This window comes from Parus major, chromosome Z, assembly GCF_001522545.3.
Source record: "Parus major isolate Abel chromosome Z, Parus_major1.1, whole genome shotgun sequence".
NCBI lineage: Eukaryota > Metazoa > Chordata > Aves > Passeriformes > Paridae > Parus > Parus major.
In genome coordinates, this window is record NC_031799.1 from 22,259,259 (window position 1) to 22,285,729 (window position 26,471).

The 26,471-nt window shown below is 39.3% G+C and overlaps 1 protein-coding gene across 1 annotated transcript in view; it reads left to right on the top strand.

Annotated features, from left to right (window-relative positions):
• The first annotated feature begins 2,063 nt into the window (after positions 1-2,063).
• LHFPL2 (LHFPL tetraspan subfamily member 2) overlaps positions 2,064-26,471 on the top strand; it is a 120,525-nt gene continuing 96,117 nt past the window's right edge. The window contains exon 1 of the mRNA XM_015652644.3: positions 2,064-2,222. The gene's annotated coding sequence lies outside the window, so the exon portion shown is untranslated. The remainder of the gene's footprint in view (positions 2,223-26,471) is intronic.

The following is a 26,471-nucleotide window of genomic DNA, read 5'->3' on the forward strand; positions in this document are numbered from 1 at the left end:
ACTCTAGGTAAGCTTTATTAAATCAAATAGCATGTCACTTTATCTTTTTAAGAGTTACAGATATATCTTTTAAAAAGTTAATAGGGAGAAAACTGATGTTAGCTACACTATTTGCAATGCAGATTTTATACTTTTAGGTTTCATGTTATTGCTGTAGTATCATGGTTCTATCTTTTTGAAACAGCATGGAGCATTTATCTATTTGAGAAAAATGGATCCAAAAGTAGCAGACTTATGTGTTGTGGATATTAGCTCAAAGTGCACTCCAAAACTGGAATGCAAAAGGCCTCAAAGCTTTTTGAAAACTAGTATGACTATTGTGTTAATTTTGTGTTATCAAATAATGTTGTCAGCACGCGATTTGTGTGAAGTCTCTAGGGTTAAGATATTCTTTAAAGCGATGTTTATTTTCGGACAGACCTAGTGAGTTGTCTCCTATTGTATGTTAAAGGAGCTGCTCTCAAAGGTCACAGAGAGTTCAGCTTTACAAAGACACCCTTATTTTTTAGAAAATGAATTTTCAGACTCTCTAATGGGAACATTCAAACACGTCTCTACTAGAACTTTTTTTAGAATGTTTCTAGAGTGTTTTTAGAAATTGATGACTTGTCCAGAAAGAGGAAAAGTAATGTAAGGACACAAGTTTGGACAATAATCAGACATGAAAGAATAAGCTCTGTTTTCAGTAAGTGTAGAGAGTTGCATATGTTTTTATTGTTTCTGCCATAGGAACATAATTCTTGGAGTTTTGTATTTGTTTTTTCTTCTTCAACCTATGTACTTGGAAAAACATTTACTGACTTTTGGTTTTCTGAGAGCAGACACCAATTAAAAGAGCACAGACCAAGCAACTGAATCCAGTCAGATAGAGCATGCTCTTGCAGAGTTGAAGACTTTGGAGTCTCAAGCAGTCAGCAGGATCAGCCTGCACTGATTCCTCTGTATCATGGCAGTGAAAGGATAATTTAGTCAAAAGCCATAACTTCAAGTAAATGCAGTGTTTGTGAAAGATACCGTTCTGATAGCAGCAAAAAGAGAACTCCTTATTTTTTCCCAGGAGGACAGCTTTTGCTGAAGCAAATCAAGTTTTGCGCTGGTGCAGCATTTCATTTATGTCTCTGAGATACTGAGAGTGATTTATTTTATTGACCAACTTAACAGCTGGTTTTATCTGTTGCAACAACCAGTTCCAATCTAGCAAGTGAAACTAATACTGAGATGACCTGTATGAAGTTAGACACCTGTCATCCACTTTCAGTGAGCAGCATATTACACAAGGGTGCAACAGTGGGGGATAGCAGAGGCATGCAGAGACATGTCCAAGCCTAAACCTTAATTTTCCCTGCAGATGTTTTAATTGAGTGTCACTGCTTGTAGACATGTATGTGCCTGGTATTAGACATCTCAAGATGCTTTAAAAATTACAAAGTTCTGGAAAAGCCTGGATCATCAGAGTGTTGCTTTGAAACTGGAAGAGTGTTAAGTATGATTTTAAAGGGATATCAGTGGAAAAGTATTTGTTCTGAGCAGGAAAAGTTAGAAAACAGAACCATTGCAGACTTTTTAGACATTTTCTTGCAATGTAAATTGTATCTCCGGGGGTGTACACCAAGAGTAATTTTTGGAGACAGGAGAAGTTGCTGTTTACCATTCCTTCTTTCCGTTCAGTGCATCCATTATGACTAGGTCCAGTGGGGCAGACTGTGACGCGAAGTGCAATAGGCTGTACCGGGCCTGACACTGTCAGTCGTGCTGCCCAGTCCTTTCTCAGCCTGTCTGGCGGACGGGGCCGATGGCGAACCTTTGGTTATTCAAACGCCAGGATGGCGGGGCATTTCCAGAGCCCCTCTCCCCGGCTGTGACAGCGACCGGGGCAAGCAGTCCGCCCATGGCCGCGGTGCCTCCGTGCCCCGGCCCGGCTCCCGCCCGGCCCCGCTGTGGGCGCTTCCCGCGGCCGGCCGTGTGGGAGCGGGGGACGTCAGTGTGAGGGGGCCGGTCCTGGGCAGGGCAGGGCGCCCGCGTCCCGTCCCTCCCCGCCCCTCGCCGCGACTCCCTCCCTCCGGCTGGGGGCGGCCGGGTCGGCCCTCGCCGGGATCCCATTCCTCCTCCCTCGGTGCATGGTCGCGGCGGGAGCGGAGGAGGGTGAGCCCGGCGGGGCGCGGGCCGGAGGCGGCGGTGAGAGCGGAGCCCCAGCGCGGAGGAGCCGCCTCTGCCCGGCAGAGGTGAGGCAGCGGCACCAATGAAGTTGTGCGAGGCTGGGAGGACGGGAGGGAGAACGGGGACCGCTGGCCGCGCTTCCATTCATTGCCCGAGCGGCGGCTGGGCTGTTGCTCCTCCCGGGCCGGGGCTGTAGCCTTAGGGACAGGCCGGCGAACAGCCGCGGCGGGAGGGGCACGGCGCGGAGGTGGCGGCAGGGACCGGGCTGTAACTCCGGCGAGAACCGCCCGGCGACCGCCGGGGTAGCGGCGGAGCGGGAATTCACCCGGGCGCCTTCCCCGCGGGGAACGCGGCGGGGACCCAGGGCGCGACCCGGCGAGGCGCCCGCGGCCGCCAGGCTGCCTCCTTCCCTCCCTCCCTCTCTCCCCGCTGCTCTCTCTCCCTCCCTCTCTCCCGCTCGGCGTTCCTGCCGAGCAGGCGCTCCCGGCGGGACGCGGCTCTCTCCGGGCAGCGGGCGGGGACCCGCGGCGCCTGGCCGCGCTCCGCGCACACGGGCGGCACCGCGGGGCGGCCGCGCTCCCTCCGCGCCGTAAGGAGCGGGGCGGGGCCGTGGGGGCACCGCCCGTCGGGGGCCCCGGTCGGCTTCGTGCGGGACGGGCAGTGGCGGTAGCCGGGCTACCCCTGGCCGGAGCACCTGCAGCCTCTCCCCGGGGGAACGGGAGCTTCTTGACACTCCGTGAGCTGCCTCGGGGAGCGAGGGGTCTAAGCTCACCTGGGTGCCTTCACATGGCTGACGAGTTCTTCATACCCGTCGCGTTTCTGGGACCACTTTTAGAGGGAGGGATGTATGCGTCTGTGTGTGTGTGCGCGCATTTTTCAGGGCCCTAAAGAGAAGGGCAGGAAGTAGGTGACACAAGTTGCCGCTGCACGTTTTTTGATAATTAAGGTGTCACTCCAAAGGCACTCAGTAGCACACCGGTGAGATTTGATCTCATAATTCAGAAGTTGTGAGTGCGCTGGAGCAACATAAAGTAAAACAGCGTGGCCTGGTTGTGCCGTGTCCAGACAAGTGCACACGCTCCTAGTACCTGGTGGAAGAGCAGCAGCGTTGCACCATCATAGTAAGTTTACACCAAGCCAGAACTAAGCAGACGAGATGCTGAGAGTGTGTGCATCCTGATGAGAGATGTATTAATAGGAATAAATGAGCACAATTACAAAGCTCTAGCTGACCTCATCCAGAGGAAAATATATACGTTAATTACGAGGTTTGGCTTTCTTAGGGAAACATTTCTAGGCACCATTACAGATCCCTTAATGAAGATGTCTGCTTGGTCCCAGTCTTGCAGTGGGTTCTGACTGCTCAAACTCATACTTGCAAGGGGCTCTGTTGTTTTCATGAGTTTGCTTTGGTCACAGAAATGCTATGGTCCTTATAGTAATTCATAGAGACTTAAATTTATACTGTGTTCAGAGACTGGGCAATTGGGAAATGTCAGTGACATTCCATTTTTCTGAATAAAACATACTGCAAAAATCAAATCCAAATTAATCTCTGTGACCTTATTGAGTATTTTATCTATATTGTGCATTGTTAGGTCAGGGTATAGACAGACTGTTAAGGCAGTTGATAATGACAGGGTTTTATTTCAGACGCAGTTTCATGGGACTATTGCTCAGTTTTTCATTCCATATGCTAGTCGCAGCCCTCCAGCTTTAATCACATTGCTGCTTTCTTCAGAGGATTTCTCCCTCTGAGTCATGGGGTAGGTTTAATCAGTATGTAGGAGATTGCCCACTTTATCTTTTTTTGTAGTTAATCATCTGTTTTTATTAAGCATTCTGGGAGATGTTTGTGTGATGATGTACCCACATGTCAGGCAAGTGCGTCATTTTCTTTTACAGCTGTAAATCTCTGTGAATGGATGCATCATTGCTGTGTAAAAATGTTACAGTTACTTTGTTACTTATTTAATCAAAGGATCGTTCCTCTACATCTTCTAAGACACTTTTCATTGTGCTGGGCTGATAGGTTAGAATCAGGAGTACTGCTGGCAAAGACTGAAAGGAAGCCAATGATTGCCATGATCCTTTTTCGTGTTTTGGCTTGTACCTGTGAAGATTGCTTGTGATGTTCTGTAATATAGTAGGACAATGACTTATTAACTGCTACATATTATTGCATCAGCAGAACCTGACGGAGCTGCAGGTGACTGTATAGTTGGCAACTGGGCAAGAAACCTGGTGTTTTATTTTGCATGCAGTTTAGACATTGCTGTTTCAATAATTACATGAAAAGGGAGAATTTATTATTTTCCTGAGTGTTTTGGAGAACAGAATTGTTCATAAAAATATATTTTTCCAGAAGATTCTACTGTGTTAGACATTGAATACCCATTGGAGGACTCCTCAGTAAAAGAGAAGTGGTGGTTACAACAAGGAGATGTGCTGAACACAGGATGGCAGCTCCTAGCTAATATAATATTTCTGATTATCCACTACAGGCAAAAAAAACCACCCCAGTTTCTAGGAATTTTACCCTCAGCATCTAAACCCAACTTTTTTAGATGAAAAGGAAAGAGTCTCTCCACATAGGAACAGCCCCTGTTGAAGCTGCTGTTTGTCTCAGAGCTTTTTGTTAAAGCTTGAAGTGGAGGGTGAGGATGGCTGCTCTGCTGTCCCCAGCTGTCCTCACCTCCCAAGCACACACATGTGTTCATGCCCAGGCACAAGCACACACAGCTCCTCTTGTTGGCTGACCCTTCACACCATCCAGCCTGTGGGGAAGAGGACAGTGCTCAGCTTCTCACTGCTGGTGGCAATAAGAGAAACAGTTTTATGTCCCCATTCCTTCCCTGTGAACATGAGCTTTCTTTGTCTTCCTTTGTCTTGTTTTCCTCTATGTTTTCAGTGCCTCCCTTCCCTCTCAGTTTTTCTCAGAATTTTCTGAGATTTTTTCTGTTTTCTGCCTAAAATCATTTAGGGTAAATCATTTTGAGGTGTCTGCACTTTGAACTCATTTGTGAACAAGGGTAGAGGTGGCAAGCGGCTCATTCTCAGAGCCCTTTTCTGATGCAGAGAAAATTGCTGATGTGATTGTAGTTGACAAGTCTGTTAAAATAATACCAAAGACTTCTGCTTAGATTATTTTTCCCTTCTGGCTTTCCAGCTTTCTTGACAGAATTCTCCTGGGTTATGGTGCCTAAAATCTGCGCTGGGAAAGTGGAACTACTAGGATGTATTCTTCCAAATACAGATGAATTGGAATAAAGCTGAATGTAGGGCATTTGTAAATTCTGGATTTAAAAAATAGTATTGTTATCCCTTCCCTTTTAAAATTTCTCAGGAAATGTGGCAAGATACTGTGAAAGCTGTCTAAACAAGTACTATTTTACTGTCATGTAAATAAAGTGATATTTTCATGTTCTCTGACAGAAGGTGATGCATTCTGGAAAAAAATGCAGATCTGAGGTCTTAATTTCTTTTTAATTTACCTTTGTTTCTCCTTACTACTCTAGCAGGTGAGACATTGACCATGGATAAGTATTTCAACATCAGGAAATAGTCAATTTTCCTAGAAGTATTTTCCTAAAAGGCATTTTTGCGGAAGGTAATTCTGTGGAAAACTAATTCAATTATAAATTTGCTGCAATGGCAAACAGCTGACTGTAAATGTACCTGATCTATGTGAGTGGATCAGGAATGTATCTGAAATATGGCAATATATATAGTAGTTGGACAGTTACAGTATCCATGACTGAGTATAGATAAATCACAGCAAAAGATATTTAGAGACTGTTGTGCTGGTCGCATAATCAATAGGTTCCAGTTTCTGATTCACTAACGTAATTTTAAAAATCAAACAAAAAAAATAAAAAAAAAATCCATGGTCTATTGCTAAAGATTAATTTTTCCATTTCTTGTTGTCTTCTGATTCTCATAATCATACTGTCTTTTTCATCTTGGAGCTCTGTAGTTAAGTTGGATGTGGGCTCCTCAAAGGAGAATCCAGAATATTTAAGACATTGATCCATGAGAGGAATGCAGCAATTTGTTCCCTAAAATATTTTTTATGTATTTTGGTTTAGATGTTGTTGGTTGGGGTTTCTTTGAGGGTTTCTCTGAAGCCCATGATGAAAACATAGGAACTAAATGATAAACCATGAGAGTGAAGTACTATAAAAAAAGCAAAAAAGGTATTGGAGAAAGCATAATTTTGTGTTGTAGTCAGTGAGAGTGCTGTAATAAATGAACCCAGACACACAAGGAAGGCTTATTTTAGCTGATTATTTTCACCTTTAACAGCTTCTAGTGCTGAGAAACAATCAATGAAGCAATATTTCTGAAGCAGCTGTACAGTCTCCTTTGCCATTGGTGTCACTGCTCTATTTCAGATTTCTTTGCCTTAATACCATCAACTTAAAATGGTGAAGGTATTTTTGGACTTATGTGTTCTATGTGATATCTTACTGATGAATATGTCTTGGATTTTAATTACATGCACAGTAGTAACTTTAGAATTGAGTAAGTGATCTTCATGCTTGCTGACACCTGACATTGCATATGTGGTATGCCTTTCTTGTACATAATTTCTGAAATGCAGCAGTAAGTATTAATGCTGTCATTCCACTCCAGATTAATAGCAGTATGTTTTGTAGATAAAATAATATACTGTGCTTTAATAGTACAGCTGGTATTTACCTTAAAGTTTTACTGTAGCTTGTCAGCCTTTTCATTCCTTTTGATCCCAAGTAGGTTTTTCTATAAAGATACTTTAGGGGAAACTCCTGGGAGTTTATTGCTAATAGAAATGGTCAGTGTGGTAATTGTAGCAATTATAACCAGAGCCTGGTCTAAACTGAATGTTGCATTACTTTATTAAAATCCAGTTTTTAAGTCTGCATTGTTTGAGCAGTGTGACTTCTCAGAATGGTTGAGACTTTGGCTAGCTGTGACAGAACTTTCTTGGTTCAGCTCTCAGTTATAATCCCTTAAACCTGTTTGTAAAGAATCACCTGTGATGTGTGAAGATAAATTCAGTTTTTTGTATTTATTTGATCTTCTGCTGAAATTGCAGATAGGGTGCCAGTTGGTGCCATCTGTGTTTATAGATTTTGCAATAGTATTCACTAGGAGATTATCTGAAAGCCAGATCAGTTTACATAGGTCAGTGAATTGCAGCTTGCAAGGCTTGTGTCTGGGATCATTGTAATCAGGTTTTTCAGACTTTTCACTGAACTTTTGTTTGTCTAAACGTGACCTCATCACTAAAGTGTGTGGTGGTGATAATACACCAGTATGTGTTGGTGGATACATTCGTCTTGAATGGTTATGTACTCTTGTTTTGTCTCTTAGCATGTGCATATTACTTCAATACATCCTCTACAGATAGTAAATGTGTGATGGGAAGGCTGTGCCAAAAATACTTTCATATAAAGGGGTGGGGTTTTTTATTAATGTTTAATAAATCAAATATATATATATATATACACACACACACACACACTCACATATATATATATACACACAATGTTGTAAATATAGTTACTATTCCTGCAGTTAAAGTACCTTTAGAAGAGAAGGTGCTGCAGAGGAGAGGAGTACATATTCTGTCAGATATTAGGAGTTAACTGATGTTCTGGTTTCAGCTGAGTTAGTTATTTTCCTTTATAATAGCTGATATAGTCCTATGTTTTGGGTTTAGTATAGGCTAATGTTGATACCACAGTGATGTTTTTCTTGTTGCTGAGCTATAGTCACAACAAGTCAAAGACTTTTCATCTTCTCATGCTCTGATAGCAAGTAGGCTGGGGTGAACTAGGGGTTGGAAGGAGACACAGCCAGGATAGCTGACCACAACTTACCCCAGGACTGTTTCCCACCAAGTAGCATTGTGCTCACCAATAAAGCTGGAGGAAGAAGGGGATTGCAGTGATGGCATTTGTATTCCCAAGTCACTGTTAACTGTGATGGAGCCCTTCTCTACTGGCAATGGATGAAGGCTGGCTTGTTCTTGTGAAACATTGATTCAATTCCTTCTTTTGCTTTGCTTAGTTGCATGGTTTTTGCTTTACCTGATAAAGTATCAGGAGTTTTATCATTTTCTCTCTTCTGATTCTCTTCCCAATCCCCATGAGGGAGAGTGAGTGACAGTCATGACAACTAAAGCAATATTTGTTCAGAATATCTTGGCAGTGCTCTTTGTGGGCAAAGAATGGCAGCATGTTTCTGCACAACTGTTTAGTACTGATGAATAATACATACTGAATTATGCTTGAAATATAAATATTGGAGAATATCTTGTGCAAATACTCTAGTTCTTACAGCCTTCTATGAAACTTTTTTCAGGAAATAAGGCAGAAGAAAACATGGTTATCATGACAATTTTGGAAATTGTAACTCTGTTTCAGAATAGCCACATGATAAAACCTAAATGTCATTTTGCACAGACAGGTCTAAGTAATTTAAAGTTTACAAGAAAATTTTAAATGTAAGTTCTAGTTTAAATATGGCAATGTATTCTTTTATTTGCATGTTGGAAATAGTAGCATATATTTTAATTTTATATTCAGTCATATTTGTGGATATGTTTCTGTGCTCTTAGAAAATTGTTTTAAGTTCAACATAAATGGTGAGACAAATTTGGCATAACAGTAAAAGTGTCATGCATTCTTATGTCTCTTCACTTTCTCTCTCTCTGTCTCTGTGCATTGATTTTTCTCCAACAGGTTTTCTCTGGTATGGTTTACCTTTAAGGGATTAACGAAGGTCTCATTTTTCTCTGTTTTGGGGTTTTTAAAGGTACTAACAGACATAGTACATGATAGCAGGCATTTAAGGTATTCCACGGACAGCCCAGCTGATTGCATTGCTGAGATGGTAGATCATTTAGCAGAGGTATCAAGTTTGCAGAAATATGGGTGAGGTTTGTGTTGTGTGTACATGTTTATTCAATCATCAGTCATGATCATGACTGCATAAAATCACCTTCAACCAGTCTTTACATCTAAGTGGCCCAGACCGCATTCCATGACAGCCTTGGCAGCTTGAATTAGAGCTTGCCTTTTATTGCAGCTGAATTTGGAATACAGAAATATCCAGCCTTTCTTGAGCTTGGTTACTGCAAGAATGGTAAATGTTAACATGAAAGAGTGAAAGTCCTGTCTAAAACAGAGCTTTAGGAATATCCTAACTTTTTGGTGCTTGACCAGCCTGTATCAACAGTTTACCTTATTTTTCTGTTGCTCATTGAATGCATTGCAGAGCAGATAAACAGTCCTTAAGCATGCATTGGGACTGTCTCACATATGCATGTACACTGGAGTGCATAGTATGCCTCTGTTTCCCAGCCAGATTTAAAGAATGTCCAGGCAAGGTCAGAGAATAGAGATCCACGTTTTCAGCAAAATGTCTCCAGCTCTTGGCTGGTGGTCGCTCATTCTTTCCACAGGCTCCTTGGAGTAGGGCAAGGAAAGGGTCTCAATAAATAATTTATTTGTGAACAGATTGTAACTTGTTTTTTTTCCAGGGCAATCAACCCTGTAGCTCCACTTAAACACCGCCCACCCACCCCCTACTCCTTTTCTTATTTTGTTGTTATTGTTGTTAAATCATTGAGAGGAAGATTCTGCCTGACATCCAAAGAGGATCATACAAAGATAATACTAGAAGAGACCTTATGGCATCATCTACTCCAGTCTTTCTGGCTCAGATTTGGATTGTCTGTATCTGTCATCTGTGACTTGTTCTATGGAACTCAGTGGTCTCCCTTACATTGTCAAGACATGGAATTTTTCTGTATGTGTTATCCAATTTGTACCTTTCATGTCGTAATTTAATACTACAGTTGCTCATCCTACATCTGTCTAGGACAAAGCAAGTAATTATTTTTTATATATTGTGTTTTTTTAGCTATAATAGCATGCTTTTTTTCACCTCACAGGAGCTGGCTTTTGTGTACCAGTTATGTTTGTTGCTTTTCTTTGGGTTACCTTCCATTACTTCACATCTGTTTTGTTTGTCCAGTTAAGAATATGTTTGTCTTGAGGCTCTAATGATGTAGAATAAAACAAAATGGGATCTTCTTCATACTTACTGACACGATGAGGATCTTCTTTTCAGCACTGTGACTCTCTTCAGCAGTTAAATTAGTGAGGAGAAGAGACAACTGGGATGTGACAATACTTTTATAAAAGCATGAATGGTGTGGTGAGAGGCTTAGGGACAAGTTGTTAATTTTCTCTCCCAGTACAAGAACTAATGAGCATGAAAATGAAACTAGCAGGTGTTGCATTTGGAATAGCAGAAAGAGGAGTTTTGTCATGCACATATATTAAGTTGTGTAACTCCGTAGGATATTGTGGATACTGAAAATTTATACCAATTTGAAGTGAAGCTGGACAAAATTAATAGAAAAAATAGTCTGTAAGGGATTATTAAACACATAAGCATGACCTCTGGCTTTGAAAGTCCCTGAGCTGCAAATTATTGGAGACAAGTGTATTTGGGGAAAGTATGACTAAACGATTACACTATTCTCATGCTCTTCCCCAGACATCTGCTTCTGGCTGCTCTTGGAGACAGAGGTACTGGGTAGAAGATTTGACCTGGCATAATTTTAGATTTGTCCTTTTAAATTGTAAAAACTGAAGACACATTTTTCTATGAGTTAACAGTTCAGGGTAGCATCGGCAACCCTTGTACTTTTTAGACCAAAAGCCTCCAAACCATTTTCCGTGTAATTTAAGACAGAAGAACTTTCTTAATAAAACACAAAGATTACCATGAACATTTGTCTCCTGCCAGTTGGCGTCAACTGCAAATTATGTTTCATTTCAGTCATGCTAAACTGCCAGATGAGATAATACATATTGTCTCATTTAGGCAATCTAAGCAGCTATGTCTGTAATCCTAACTTGGCTTTTCTGATTTATTTTCTCCTATGTGTGTGTGAAATTGTATTTAATATGAAAGTTTTTTGGTTTTTTGCCGATCTCCCTTCTCCTGTAGATACATTTTAACTGCTTACATGAACACAAGCTACATGAGGTACCCTGCAGAGTTAGAAAAAAGACTGAAAGCTGTTGGGGACAGAGCAGCAGGGAGGGAGGAGGATGCTGTGTTACTCATTACCCTACAGACACTGATTTACTGGCTTGGTTTAGATTGTTGATTCAATGGGCATCATTGGCACATTAGGGCATCTTGTAAGCTGATCAAAATCCATAACCACCCAATGCAAATCTCTGATGTAAATATAACCTGTCATCCCCAGTTTTAATGTTTTCCTTACACTGGTAGGTTTCTTTCTCTGTCAGATGTTGCTCATCTCTCTGTGACTCTGACAATACCTAAACAGATATTATTTTTACTTTTTCAGCTGATGTGAAGCTGGCTTGAATGCCAAAGCATCCTGCACTCAGGCAAATTTGACAGAAATGTGCTTGTGTCTGCACTTGCTTGGGTATAAATTTGTATTGCACAGTGGTTGTATAAAATGATAATGTACCAAATGGTAATCTGGCATTAATGAAGACACAGCCAGTGTTGCACATGCCTTCTTTACTATTCTGTCATACATTAATATGACATTTTGGCTGGGTTTTCCAAAACGAGTATGGGGTTAAATTAGTTTTCCCTCCAGACTCTATTTGTAGGCTGCTTCATGTTTTACCCCATAAATGTTTCCTCTATTCTTGTAATACCAAGTAAACAATTTTATGTTCCTCCTTGCAGTGGTTTGGAGTATGAGGAAAAGCAATTTTGCCAGGAGGTGGAAAGTCTGTGCAGTGATCGTAGTTGCAGTGAGGGTGTTTTATAGCAACTATACCAAGGCTATTCTGTGTTTCTGGTGGTTGAATTCCCAGATTAATCCTGTGCTACTGCAGTGGAATCTGGGATGAAGAGGCAAGGATCATACATGTATTAGGAAGATCCTTCCTGAGCCTCTGTAGTCTGTAACTACACCCGCTGTTGGGGTGAATGGATCATACTTTAACTCCATAGACTTTGCTTCACATACTGGAGTGGGCTTTATTTGAAGTGTGTGGTTTTGGAGGTGGGAATGGAAATGCAACATTTTGGTTTGTGTAGGTGACACTTGAAGTTTGGTGTAAATAACTGTGAGTGCTGTTTTGTTGTTGTTGGGATATTTGTATATAGTAACTATTTTGATCTCTGCACACTGAGTGAACATTAATGAATGTTAGTACAGCAATTTTTTAATACAGCAATGTTTTCTGGCTACTTTAAAAATAGACTGTAGGAAACCCTAGAAGTACTCTTTTGTTCAAATATTATCATTTGATACCTACAAATATTTGAAATGATGATGTATTTGCATGTAGCAAATAGAATTGTCTTGTCTGAAGGATTGTTAAAACTCTGCCAAATTCATGTAGTTACAGTCAACAGCATCACAGCTGGGTATTTTGGAATTGATAAAGGAATCTATTTTGTTTAGGCAGTAAAGTTTTCCAGCTCTTCTGTTGGACTAAAACATTTCTCCTGTATGGACAGAGGAAGATTCAGCTGCCTTTAATTGATTATACTTCTAAGTGTGCCAGGTAACATGAAGCTACTGTTTAGGTATCTAACTGTCTTTTAGCTGAAGAGTAATGCAAGGTTCTTTGCCAAAGATTTGGGGAATGTGTTGGAAAGACTCATACTTTAGATGTGATCTGTGAAAACAGTAAACAAAAAAATAAACTTTGTAGTGTTTTTTCTCCATTTAGCCTTTTGCTATTGATTTATGCTAAAAAAAAAAAAAAAGTGGCATTGTATCTAGGTAGCTATCATGATTGATTGTTCATTGACCGCAGATATTAATTGTGTAATTTTTTTTCTTCCAGTGAGAATGAAAAATTCAGATTTGAGTCAAACAAACCAAATAATTTGGAAAACAAATATCTCTCTTTCCAGTGTACCTTCCCTTACTGGAAGAACTGAACAAAAACTGATCCATATCAGTGCTATCATTACTCTGTATCTGATAATGTGAAATGCTATTTAGAAGTACTGGTTAATTAAGACCTAGCACATCAGACTTGCGTCTGTTTGGCCTGAGGCATCATTTATCAGCTGAGGAGAGCAGTATAATGTATAACCATCTTTGCAAAAGTGTAATATATTCCACATTCTTTCCAAAGGCCTTCAGATGTTACAGTTCATAGGAGGAAGTTGGTTTGATGATTGAGGGATGAACACTTACAGTCCCAGTGTATGGTGAAGTGGTTTGCAGTTTTGGGGTGGGGGGAAACAAAATTGTCTTCTACTTATTTTTGTGGGCTGACTTAGATCATTAAATGCCCTTCCTCAGTCAAATTCCCAGAAATACGAAGTTTCTTTTTTAGAAAGCAGAGGCTTGTTTTAAGTTTGTTTCCTGTGGTTTTCTGCCATAGCCTCAGAAACTCGGTATTATTTAAAGAGGAAGCAGGTATGGTCAAACATCTGTTTCTTTCTAAAGGAACTGCAATTTGTAAGAATACCAAAAAACTCATTACATTAAATAGGAACAAATAACCATTTAATAGGGCTTAATATACAGAGACATCTCGAAGAGTCCTGTGTGTGAGGCACTGTAGTTTTACAAAGAGAGGAGAAGGCAGGAGGTCCAAGTGACAGTGCAAGGATGTTAGGGCTTAACAAACAAACTCCAAAATCTGGGCTCCTCCTGGCAACATCTGCAGATCTCTTGCCCCAGTGAGCTTCCTTGAGCTTCCTTGCCCAGGACAGGCAGCATTCTGTTGTCCTTGGATAGCCACAGGCATCTTGATTTTGCTTGAGAGAAGCAGAGTGTATCTCTTAATTTGCATTTATATCATTACTTGATGATAGAAATAATCTTTGTGTTGGTCTTGGAGTGAAGTTGGTGTCCTGCTTAAGGAAAAATAAACAGCTCCACCTACCTCTTCTGTCTGATGCTCACAAATGGTATCTTCATTGATAAAGTCTCTTTGCTGTACACCACTGTTCTGGTTTTGCATATAACTCTAAATTAATTATTTGATCCTGGATGAGTTGTATGTCCTCATAGCTCTGAATTTAACTACTTCAAATTGTGTGTTTCTGTTGTTTTAACATGTGCATGCCATTAATGGTTTAATAATGTAGTATAATCTTTGTCCATGAATCAAGACGGGAATGAATGTTGCTGCTCAGCATTGTCCTTAGTGAGTAGAGGCTGATTTTAAGCTTTGAATCTTAATTTTTCCATGCATAATTTATTTTAGTTGTTTTCATTTGTGTGTGTGTGTTTTCATTTGACTGAGATAAAGATTTAAAGCAGAATATGTATATATGGCTATAGTCAGCATTAAACTATGTTGCAGAAGCTTGATTTTTTATTTTTTTTTCTGTTTTTTTCCTCTTTTCTTTGAAGTTCACATGCCCCCATAGTGGAATGAACGATTCAGTAGTTGGTCCATCTCTCTGGATCATGGATCTGTTGAGAGCCAAGTTTTTAATGGCTCCTATGTAATCTATCTTATTTTGAAGATAGGGTACATTTGTTTTTTGGAAAGGGCAGACATACCTAACCTATCAGCCAGTTGGAGGAGTAGCAGCTGTTGAATGAAAAGTTTCATACTCCTTCTTCTTCTAATTTAACGTGATCAGGAAGTAGCTGGTTTTCCTTTTCCCTTGCATGTAGGTTTCGTTTGCTTTGTAGACTGGCACAATGTCATCCATACACACTTCTGTGGTTGCTGACTGTGGCTCAGAGACCTTTGTCTCACAGACCTAAGGGCTTTTGCATCTTGAAGTTTTAAAAAGTAAATGTAGTAAGCAACAGAAGACTTGATCTAAAATTAGTTTTGTTTCTCCTGTTTGCATTGGATTACTGGGGAGTTCCAGCCTGTGAAGAGGTCTGTAGCTATTCCCACATCCTCAAATTCCACTGGGGTAGCTGGTGTTGAGTCTGGCAATGGTGGTAGTTCTTGGTGTTGGTAACCATTTGGTGAATGTCTCTCTCTCCTTTTACAGCCATATGTAAGTGATCTGTGCAGTGCCCTGGGTGGGTGAATTGCTTCATCACTAATATGTGTGGCTTTCTGGAGGGAGTGTGTGGTCCAAGAGACCTCACAGATTTCCTGAATATGGCCCACACTGTAGTTGTGTCTGGTATTTATTATATTCTTTTAGAAACAGAAGATAAACTAGTTTCCCTACTGACTATGTTTTTTCATTGACTTAAATAAGTTTCTGCCTGTAGAGGGGAGATATTTTGGCTCCCTTTCACTTATTTTTCTGTGTACTAATGTTTTTGCACAACTCAGATGGAAGATTCACCACCTACATGTTGGTTTGTTCCAGCAGAAGATAGACAGCTGTTTAAAAATGCAAATAGTTAAATTTTTAAACATGTGTACTCTCTGGAAAATATTATAAAAGCAAATGATTGTGTGTTTCAATTTTTATGCTAATTAATATTTATAATAATATGATTGTTTGTTAGATTTGTAACTTTTGAGATGTATTTTGAGTCTCACAAAAAAACCACAGTCTTAATTTTGATTGATTGGATGTGTGAAAAAAGTAGTGTTTGACCATAACTGGAATGCAAAACAACTAATATATGACTTTTCAGGACAGAAATATGTGAAGATATAGACATCAGATACAGACATCATGGTATCATCCTTCATTCAGCATTAAGTCTCCCAAATTAAGTAAGAAGAAGAAACGGATTGAGTTTTATCTTGAAATATGTAATTTAATACTATGCAACTATGCAGTTTAAACTAAAAAGAAAATGTGTCTGAGAAACCTAAAATCTATTAAAGAACTAGGAAAATCTGAAAGATCTGAGTTTGAGGTAGTACTGAAAAAAGATGAGTTCCAGTTGTATGTAAAAATATTCTAGGGATCAACAAAGGGGAGGAAAGCAAAAAGGTTTCTTTCCTGTTTTATAAACACTTATTTGACCTAGAGTCCATTTATATTTGTTTGAATTGCAGGCATTTTAAGGTACCTGTTACGAAAAGTTGTTGGTGGACTCACAGGAATTAAGAAGAAGGTGTCAAAAGGATCAAAGGGTTGGTAGGATGATTTATGAGGAAGACAAAACTACTCTTAATGGCCTTTTGGAAATTAGGTCAAAGAAACAAGGTGATAATGAAATGAAGAAAATGTGGGCTGTTTATCAGTGTTACTATTTGTATTGAAATAATTTTCTCTGGAACTGTTTCCCATCAAATACCAAAAATTGCATTAGTCAGATAAAATAAAATTAAACAGGTTGCTTTGTTCAGAAAGCAGTGCTGCAATGAGTAGTCTTGGATTGACCTAGACTGAGCAGATTGTCTGTTCCCTATCTTCAATTTCTGAGGACCATTTGTGGGGTTTGTGTTGTTTCTAGATGAATTTTAGCTTCATTAGTGCTAAAGTTTACTAGTTCTTGAACTTGTGTTAGAACTTGTAATGAAAGTATTTGCTGAATATTGATTTTATCATGCAGAATCTACATGGCAATACTTTGATATATAGGTTTATAGTTAATCCCTTTCATTCTCCATATCTGGGAAACCTTCATGTGTGATGATGTCAGATGGTTCGTGTAGTCATTCACTGGAAATTTTAAATGCAACCAATAAGCAATGAACTGGATCAAACAAACAAATATGACCTCTGCTTCAAAAAATGGGGAAGTGTTAATGCAATTTTTTTTTGAACAAAAGGAATAGCTGAGGTATTTCCATTCCTCTTCCAAAGCCTCATAAATATATCTCTTCTTATGAATTAATGAGTACTGCTCACAATGTGCTTCACAGATAACTCAGTGACCAGCTGCATTTATAGTCAGTTTTCTGATGTTTCCTTAAGAGGTGGGTTGGCACACTGCCAGGAATTGTGGTTTATCAAATTAATTAACCCTGCTAAATACAAATTCTGAAGTTATGAGGCACTCACTTCATAATTTGAGGAAGCTTTCTGTGGTTCTGTGTGCTTTCGTTTATAGTTTGTGCATTTATAGTTGATACTTTAGAAAGATGAATGTTGCCCAAAAAATGAACACAATTAAAAGTCTGTGTAAGCAAAGTTAGCTCATTCCTTTTTACAGTTACTTTATTCACTGCATTGTTAAACTATTAGGCTTTTTAATTGCATGAATGGTTTAAATGGACTTTTAAAGGAGCAACCGGTTCCTCAACTTGTCTGTATTCCGGCATGGTTGCTATTGAGAAAAAGTGCTTCTAAGAAACCTCAGTATTCTGAAACATAACTGAGAGACATTGTTTTGCAATTAGGAAAACAGGTACAGTATCAGTTTGTCTTTCATTTATAGCTAGGGATTTTTTTAACATGAAAATTTCAAGCACATTTTCCGAACTAAAAGCTTTATTATAAAACAGACTACAAAAATGCTTTCCTCTTAGAACAGATGATGCAAAATTAGATTTTAAATTGGATTTTGTTTTGATAGAACAGAATAGCAGAAAATTGAGTGGTGTCTGTTTCTTGATAAAATTTCAATTATTGATTTTTGTATTGAAATTATGCCTGCTAAACAGAGCATCTGTCTTGTATCAGCTGAAATGAAGATGATTTCTTCAAAAAAGTGCATGTTCACTTTTGTGTCTTGAAATGTTTTATCTCCTATTCCTGTCAGTTCCTCACAGCCTGTATTTATTATTCTTTTAGTCAAGTAATAAAGCTTATGTTAAGCATTTGAGAAAGAAATGGGTGTAGATAATAGTGAAAGGAGAGAGAGATTTACTAATAGATCTGTTGCTCTTTGGGGTTTTTTGTTTTGTTGTGTTTGGGGTTTTTTTAAAAAGTTTTGTTTTGGGGGCTTTTGGGGTAATTTGGTTGGTTTTTTTTCTTTTGGCTTTTTTGGGGGGTTTGGTTGGGGTTTTTTGTTTGTTTTGGTTTTTGGTGGGGTTTGTTTGTTTGTTTTGGGGGATTTGTGTGTTTGTTTGGGTCTTTTATGGTTGGGCCTTTGGTAGAAGAAGAATGTTCTGAGTCTGCATGTCAGCAGCTTTGGAGAGGAGTACAAGGAGGTTGTTTTGTGGTACCAGGCAAACGGCATATTTTTCAGCTGCTTACAAAAGCCTAATTCTACTCATATAACTAAATTATTTAATATATCATTGAAGACACAAATTCCAATTCTTATAACATGGTAAGTCTGTGTAACGATTACACCATGAACTGTCTGGGATGCACTTCCAGATGTTTTCAGAAGAACTGTGGTTGTTATAGTGACAGGACACAGTTTTCATTTTGGGTTTGAAAAAACAAAAAGGAACTGGAGAATGGTAAATAACACTATGAGCATTCTGTCTACTTCTCTTTCTCTTCAAGAGTCGTTACTGTTTAATGTTGTCTGGAGTTGTGTGGAGGCCCATAACGTGGTGTTGAGCTCCTGCTGAAGAGAGTTTTGGGTTATTTTAAAGTTATCTAAGAAGCTGACTGATACTTATGAGATGTAATCTTCCTTCCCTTTATAAAACTGCTTATTGACACTTCAAGAAAACATTAGCATCAATTATAACATGAACTGGTGCTGAAAATTTTAATATGAATGGCATAACTGTAAATGAGAGAGCAAAATCAACAAGATATTTATAATTAGTGTTGTCCAGTATTTGAAAGAGACACTGTAGCTCTTATCACAGATCTGTAACAGAACAGGCTCCAGTCCAGTAGCTACAGCCATAAACAGAATCCATTAAAATGACCAAGGTGAAAGAAAATGCATTCAGAAAATTTGGAAAAGCCGAGCAGTTAAGTTCTCTGTTCTGTTAGTGCTATTTACATCCCCATCCTCTCCACCTTTCCCACTAAATTATTTATTTTTTTTTCTTCTGGAGAAGTTTCAGAGACTAGATAGAATATGACATGAGTGTTCTGTCTCCAGTTTATTAGATTACATACATTACATACATTACAACAGACTTAATGTCATACAGTGGACTTATGGGCTGGATCTGGGCTTTGTTATGGATTGCTGGGGGTGAGAGGTTAGGAAGACAGCTGAATGTACAGATGTGTGAGTGGACTGTGCTGTCAGCCCAGAACAGTCAGAGTGCCCTTGCTGCCTGCGAAGGTAAGAGCAGATTGATGCAGTGATACACTTGGAATGTCACTGGGTCCCATTGTCAGAAGTTTCAGCCCTGGCCTTCTGCATCAAGTTTTGGTAAGCAGCAATATTTTGTTCCTCAAGCAGTGGGTGCTACCTTGAAAACCATACTCTTCTTCCTCCAGGGAAATGGTGCTGGGTGGACTGGATAGAAATGCTGGAAGAGGCAGGCTTTGTATATGACATTGGGCTGTCTGGATTGAGTTAATAGGCAGTAGAAAAACTGTATAAAGTTAATGCTGACTGTTACAGGCTTGTGGAAAATTTCTAGATTGTTTTTTATGTGAAGTGACAAGTTAAGTTGATGGATAAAGATGTGTATTAAGGTTTAGGCGAAATACTTAACCTTTTGACAACCATTTTTATTCACAAAGTTAACTAAAGCAAAATCGAAGTATCAGCTTTGACCTGGCTAACTGACAGGTACCTAATATAATTGTAAATATGGAATTGTTTCTTGTTTAGCTGGATTTGCAGATAAGCTTCTGTCTCTTCACTGATCATTTTATTGGTGACAAAAATCACATTACCCATGTGAGCCTCTGGAGAGTCACAAAACCAGAGCTTGCAAGGCCCTAAAGGACCCCTGTGGTCAGACAGCCTGACTTTCAGGGCAGTGGAGGTATTATGTATTTCTGGATTAATTTTTGTTCAACCTACAACATAAAAAGAGTGTTTAAAAATCACCAGTGATGGAAAAAGTCAATGCTTTCCATGCCAGTAACATACAGCAGGTAGTAGAATGACAAATAGCAGAAAGAGATAGTGATGTGGACAGGTTGGAAATTCTGAAGTCAAAGTCATACTGATGAGAAATATGAATAACTCCATGGGAATGTCATGTGGATATGTGGCAACTCTGAAAGGAAGATTACAGCAGGTGTCAGCTCAGCATAAGGTGTCAACACAGAGAGAAAGACCCAAGGATAAGAGGAGAGAGCTGTCACAATTCCAGAGAATAAAAATGAGGTGCTCTGCCTACCTGTGTAGGTAAAAGATGCATGCTCTGTCATGCATTTGACATTGGTACAATTGCTACTGGAATAACCTGCTAACATCTATGTAGCAAAGATGATGTTGACTGTTACCAGAGAAGAGCCATAAAAAACTCTAGTGGACTGAGATAGGGAGTCAGTAAGAAAGTTAAGGTCAATACTAGAATCATGATTACAGTTCCCTCCCCCCACCTTTCTCCCACTCCTGAAAAATAAACTGTAGTTCAATGCTGAATCATTTCAGGGAAGTGATACGGCTTGAGTTACGTAGCAGTTCTGCCTTCCTAGTTTGGTGAAGTGTGAATCTGTTTAATAGAATCATAGAATATTTTGAGTTGGAAGTTACTTTTAAAGGTCATCTTGTCCAACCCCCCCTACAATGGGCAAGGACATCTTCAACTAGATCAGGTTGCTCAGAGATTAATCCAACCTGATATTAAATGCTTCCAGGAGTGAGGAACCCATCACATCTCTGGGCAACATGCTCCAGTGTTTTACCACCCTTGTTTTTACCACTGTAAAAACCTGCTCCCTTATATCTAACCTGAATTTGCCCTTTTTTTAGTTTAAAGCCATTGTCCCTTGTCCTTTCACTACATGCCCTTGTAAAAGTCCCTCTCTAGCTTTTTAGTAGGCCCCCTTTAAATACTGGAAGGTGCTATAATGTGGAGCGCCCTGGAGCCTTCTCATGGCTTCTCTTGGCTGAAAAACCCTGATCTCTCACCTGTCCTCTCAGGAGAGATGCTCTAGCCCTCATCATTTTTGTGGCCTCCTCTGGGCTTACTCCAGCAGGTCCTTCCTGTGCTGGCACCCCAGAGCTGAGGCAGCCCTGCAGGTGGGGTCTCAGCAGAGCAGAGCAGAGGGGCAGAATCTCCTCCCTGGCCCTGCTGCCCACGCTGCTCTGGATGCAGCCCAGGACACGTTTGGCTCTCTGGGCTGGGAGTGCCCATGGCTGGGTCATGCCCAGCCTCTCACCCACCAGCACCCCTAAATGCCTCTGGGGAAGTATGATGATTTTGTGTCTTTAACATTGCTCATTAAACTTACGGATAAACTTTATCATTCCCTATGTTCTCCCTTGCAGTCTTCATTGCAATCCTTAAATTGATTCTTAATCGCACAAAATGGGATTCTACCTGGCTTTACTTTCTACCCTTGTTTGCTTGTGGGATAGTCCTTCCTGCAGTGCAGTCACCTCCACATCAATGCAGTTATTACCACATTTAGCTGAGCAGATGGACCCTACCAGTGATTACCTTTCCAGCAACCAGTGGCCTAGGGTTTCTGCCCACTCACAAGTTTGAATGCTTTTTTGGAGGCATCTCCTGTATGAAATAATATGTTCTTCAAATAATGCAATCTTGAAGTTTCTCAGCATAAGTGAAAATGTTCATAAATCCAAATAATTTCTCTAGATATATTACTCCTCAATAATAAATTGTGGCAGCTAGGGGACTGCACTGTTTATACCTGCCGTGTCATATTTCCAGGCTGAAATACCAATATATGTATCTGATTTCTTTATAGGGAAAAAAGATACCTTCCCATGCATATTACACAACTTCAGACAGAATGAAAGATAGCTTTTTTTAAGCTTTCATCATTGCCATTCCATTGTGTGTTAATTACAGGTGCTAGTTTTGGCATGATTTCATTAGCTGCCATGCCACAAGAGCTTGATTTCCTTTTCAAATGCATGCTTTCCACTGTTCCACAAAAAAAACCCTGAAGCATATCACACAACCCAAAAAAGCAGTTAAGATTTCTGTTCTTTTTCCTCTTCCCTGAAAAATTAGTTTAGTTTGAGATCCCTTATAATATAGTAAAATAAAAACAAACCAACAAACCTTGATCTGATAAGTGCTTTGAAGAAAATCCTTTGTACTGAGTTGTGCTGTGAAGTAGTATCCCTAATTCTCTGATTTAAACATAAACTTCTAGAGACGTCTCTGGATACTTAGTTTAAAAAATAGATACTATAATGCTTTGTTAGGTGATGTAACTGTGTTCAGATGTTAAAAAAAAAAAAGAAAAACATGCCTTAGCAATGTAGACTCACCATTATTTTCCAAAAAATACAGTTTGAAAATAGGGTAAAAATACAAAAGGAAGTAAAAAATGCTAGAAATAAAAAGCAAGGTCTGGTTTTAGTTCATGTTGTGATTTTTCAGTCTGAGTGTGCAATGGCTCTTAATGAGAAAAGGAGTAAATAATCAGTTCTTTCTAGCAATTAACTGATCTGCCTGGAGCATGATAATTAAAATGAGTCATGCATGTAAAAGGAAACTGAATCTTTCCCTTGACTCATTTTTCTTCCATTAATTTACTTTCAGAATTGCATGCTTTAAAATCAAGAAATTGATAAAGTGTATTCAGTCCTAAAAGTGCTGGGTGCAGCTTCAAAGCAACTCCATGTTTGAATCCCATGTAGTGCTGAAAAATTTGCTACCTGATTCATGTTACCTGATCTTAGAGCCTGCAATGTTTGTAAAGTCCATAGAAATCCAGAGATTTCCAAGCAAATGTTGAGTCTTGCACAATTAGCCCATGGACAGTGTTGTTGCTCATCTTCTGCCTACTTCTGGCATTGTGCTACCACCTGGCTGGTGCGTGCTGGGCATCTCCACCAGCACAGAATCCTCTCCTGAGGATATGCAGGTAAAAGATCTGTGCCTGCCCTGTAGTCCCACAGCGTATTGGTTTAAGAGGCCATCCCAGAGCCACCCTTTGCTGGTCAGTGGGGCTGCTTCCACTGAAAATGGATGACCCATGTTCCCATCTCTCTGCAGGCTGGAGAGCCCACCTGTAGTCACCACCTCCAGGTATCCTCACCACCAGGTCACAGAATTGTCAGAAGGAGAGGAGCTGGAGGGTTTTCCTATCCTACTAAAGCTGACCCACTTGAGAATCAAGAGAGCCAGGAAGACAGGGAAGATGCTTGAAAGAACCTGATTCTGTGAGACTTTCAGCTGGCAGCAGTTAGGATTTGGGAATTCCCGTCTCTGATCCCTCTGCTTAGGAGCATGACTGGTTTTAGGTAACTTCTTATATAAATGAAAAATAATGAAACTTCAGAGAGTCTGGGGAATGTAAGGCATGACAGCCATCTCATGTTTAATCAGAACATCTTTTTTTTTTACCAGTGACTGGTGATGAATGCTGGTGCTAGGTTTCTAATACAGAAAAAAATGCATGTTAAAAGTGCCCATGTTTTGGCACTAGTAAAAAAAAAGTCTTCAGCCCAACAAAGAGCTGACTGCTGAGTTGTCAGTGCCATGGGGCAGGCAGGCAGGCTGGCTGCTCCACCATTGTCTCATTAGATGTGTATTTCAGAAACCAGCTTCCTCCCAGTTCTACAGCATGAGCAATTTGATGTTAGCTTTGCACATTGAATTATCAGCTGTGCTAGAAATATCACTCACAGTATCACCAGAAGAAGGGAATCAAGTGTTATTTGCTAGAATATTTTGGAAGTATGTCATGTGATGCATCCCTTGTTTACCACTGTGATGCATTCGTCATATTCAAGGCTTGATTATCTCCAGGGAGCTTAAAACCAATGGCTCCAGTAAAAAGCAGTGGCAGACGTACTGCTTTCTATACCTGTCTGCTTTTTATTATACATCAAAGGGAAAAAGTTTGGGTTTTTTAAACGTGTTGGGATTAAAGGTAAAATTCTGGTATTTTGTAGCATATCTTTTGCTTTTGGTGCTTGCTTAAAAATCTTTACTTGGAGCTGTATTAGTTTTTCCAAAGATATTTTCAGAAATATTTTTTTTTTTAAGTTTTGCTTTCTAGAACTGGTATTCCTGTCTTGAAGAAATATAAGAAAAGCCTTTGCTTTTTGCTTGTTAAGAAAATGAGATTTGTCCAACAGTGGAGTTCACATGTTTGACTAGGTGGTTTTTTTTCAGAGATTTTTTTTTTGTTAGGTATTGTAGATTGTGAAGTCTTTAATTCAGAAAATTGTTTTAAATTAATTTCTTGGATCATAAGGAATCAGAAATAGAATTCAGACCACCAGGTTCCTATTTATAATTAGCCTAAATCTTAAATTACTTCTGTGTACAGTTGTTGTTGTCTAGTAGCTATTATATATATTTTCAGATAAAAGAAAATGAGCTGCAAATAGTTTTTTTTTAAAAAAATAACTGGCTTATACTTTCTGAACACTGTAAATGTTAATCTTTAAACACATGCAATCAAGGGGTTAACTTCTCTTAAGTGATTGCTCAGACTGGTTAAATATTTTGCCAATTAAGAAGCAGCAGATTTTATCTGACCTACTCAAGTGGGGTGAGATTGTTAAAGCTTAATCATTTATAAGCTACATTTGATGTAATGGGCTAGTGTTCATTGACTGAACTCTTGGGTTTATCAGATTTTTTTCTGAAATACAGTAGGATATCATTTTATTTCATATTGTTGTTGGTGTTGTGGGCTTTTTTTATTTTCTGTATTTTTTTTTCTTTGCAAAACATTGAAAATACTCTAACTTACCAGTGCAGGTAACTAAATGTCTGTAGAGCTTTGTGTACTAGAGATGTAGATGACAGATGCACAGACACACAAATACATATGTCTTGGAAGTCCATTAATTTGAATTAAAGCCAGATCATTTGTGGATGGGTTTAAAATTTTGACTAACTTTGAGACCACTTAAAATTTATCCTGTAGTTAGTGAAAATTGAACACTGTATATAATAGGGAATTAGTATGCTGGCCACATGAGGACTAATTAGAAGTATAGGCCTGTAAAGTTTTACTTGTAATAGGAGTTGGACATGGACAGGAAACCCTCCCCTCCCCTTCCCTCCCCTCTTTTTCCTCTTTCCCTTTTCCTCTCCTGTCCTCCCTTCCCCTTTAATTTGTAAGAAGGCTGGTTGTATCCAGAAGAGAAAGAAAAAAGAAACATTTTTTGGAAGGACAAGTCCTGCTTAGGTTGGGTAGGAGTAAAGAAGTGGGGCTATGCTAAAAACATACAGAATAGCCTTTTCTCCCTCATTTTTTTCTCTTTTATTTGGGGCGTTGGTCAAATAAGAGGTGCGTAAGAATGCCTTCTGATCAAGTGAATTAAGACATCCCATCATTTCCTAAGAGACCCAGTGTGGGCAAATTTCAGGAAGCATGATGTAGTCAACAAAGAGCCAATGACCTGTTCTTTGATAAGCTGTGGCCAGTGCTTTGCATTTACACTGCTGGATGGAATTCTTTAATGAGCCTGTTTTTTTGTGCATACATTTTTTGTCATTCCTAGAATTGCAGAAATTGTTGTGTCTTTACCTCATCTTTCAGAAGGACTATTCTATCTCTATTACCAGCTTGCACTAAATGATAATTGGGTGCTGTTTGTGAAAGCTTGGAAGTTCTCCAAGTTTTGTTTTGTTGATTTGGCTTGTTTGGGTTTTTTTCCAACATCCCCGCCATCTTAAGAGATGAGCTTGCCAATTGATCTGCTGCTAAAGACAGATGCAAATGAAATCTTATCTGAAAGAAGACTTCTTTATCTAGACTGGAACAGGAGGTTCCTCCTGTGTCACAGTTTACTCTGTTACCAGTTAGAAAGATAAAGGTTGTTTTTTTAGAAATGTCCAGCTCTTGATGTTTGTTTTAGGACACAATTAAGCTTCAGCAGTTACTCACCCTTGCAAGTAGTGGAGCTTGGGTATGAAGTTTATCTTGAGATTATTTTAACACTCTTTTAAGTAGGAGTATTCAAATGATACATAATTTTTTCAGGTGACAGATAACTTTTTTGTTCACTTTTTGGTCAGCTGATCATTAAAAGCCTTTGCTGATTTTAAAATCAGTGGTGCTTGGTCACATTTTTTTAAGTTCACTGTCTCCAGATTTAAAAATCACAGGAAGGAAGTGTTGTATCTCTTGGCACACTTCAAGTGGTCAGATGTGTGTGTTCAAATATGGTCACATAAATTTGTTTGTTAACTGATGGGTAAGTTTAGGCCATTTAAGTTCCTGTTTTTTAATTAAGTTTTTAATTCTAAACCTCTGTTTAAAATACATGTAGGATCTAGATCTTAGATGCTTTCCTAGTGGAAGTAAAAGATGAAAGTTTTGTGTTTTGTTGTGATGTTAAGTATCCTTAAAAAGGGAGGTCAGTATATTATTAGCAATTACACATTAAACCTAGTTATCTCAAATAAGTGAAGATAGGTGTCAGGCTGGATATATTATTCTTTGGAAGAGGTATGTTTTCTAACTGAACTGTGAAATGTGCA